We start from the raw sequence: 1,342 nt of genomic DNA, 5'->3' as shown, positions 1-1,342 counted from the left end.
TGTTCCTTTCACTTTGGCCAAATAACCAGTCCCTTACATCTAATAAGTCTGTTTGACACATAAGTGGTCTTGGGCAAACACCTCAGAGGCCATGTTTCTCTGTGCATTGATCATTTATTTGTGTAGTCCGCCGGGACAGTGACTAATGATTTTGAGGTTGAAATGTCCTTAAACATCGTCTTTGCCCCCCTGCCTGTTATCACAAAAATGTAAAATAATTTCAGCTAGGCCCCAGAATGTATTGTTTTTCATGTATGAAAAATGTCTGTCTCCCCTCTGCCTGGTGTGGCATCAATCAGTTTAAAACAGTATTTGGAAGAGCCCTGGTCTGTAGGTCCTCCAGCAAGCTCTCAAGGTCCCCAGGAGACAGGCCCCCAAACACCACTTACTGGGGAATTTCCAAACAAACCAGCTGCCACCCCTGTAGTAACCCAGAAACGTGGTCCTCTGCAGGCAGGGAGAGTTCCCTTCCACAGCCCAAAGGCTGGAGAGTTGCTGGGCGAAGCCAGCTCCTCTCAGTCCCAAGAATGTTCATGGGGCTCATGAGGGCCATGGGCTGTTTTAGGTTGTGAGCAAACCCAACATAGTCCAGGCTTCTAAGAACTTTGAATCAGGGCAAGTCCAACACTAGCTCAACATCTATGTGGGGAGTAGAAAAGTACCCATCTGGGTGGGCTCAGCCAGTGTGGAGAACATACCTTTGTGTAAATTAGAAGCAAAGAGCTTTTGCCTTTGAAGAGATACCAGCCTCTGCCCAGACATACCCTTTAGTTGGGTATTCTTAGGCAGTATATGACCTAAACAAATGCCTAGAGAGGCCACACTGGTAGAGTCGGGGTGCAGCTTAGTGACAACAGACACAGAAACATGGGTCCCATAAAGGGTCAAGCAGGAATAGAAGCACAGGGGGAGGAGAGCTGATAAGAGGCAAGGAAGCTGCCATTTGGACAGACTGGACATGACCAGAAAAGAAAGAATCAGGAAAGGGCAAGACAAGAATCAAATGTGTATTGAGTGGAATACATGGCTGGATGGAGAGAGAGAAGAACAGGTAAGTGGGTGGAAGGGTGGTGAGTGGATGGATGGATGGGAGGCAGACACTGGGTTAGAGGTCTAGGATTTAAGAATACCTTACTAGGGAGTTTGTGTGTTTTCTCCAAAAGCAGGACGCATCTTATCTTTCATGATCACTTGCCTGTCATGAACTGGAGGAAGGGAGTCTCCACGCCTGTGGGGAGCATCCTGTGCTCAGCAGGAGTGACCATTTCAGGTTAATTTGTTGGAGAAGGAGAAGCTACTGAGCATCTGCAGCCCCTTCGGGACTTATTCTCAACTGAGCTCT

Source organism: Nannospalax galili, unplaced genomic scaffold, assembly GCF_000622305.1.
Source record: "Nannospalax galili isolate Female #2095 unplaced genomic scaffold, S.galili_v1.0 scaffold1734, whole genome shotgun sequence".
Lineage (NCBI taxonomy): Eukaryota > Metazoa > Chordata > Mammalia > Rodentia > Spalacidae > Nannospalax > Nannospalax galili.
This window is presented reverse-complemented; position numbering follows the sequence as displayed.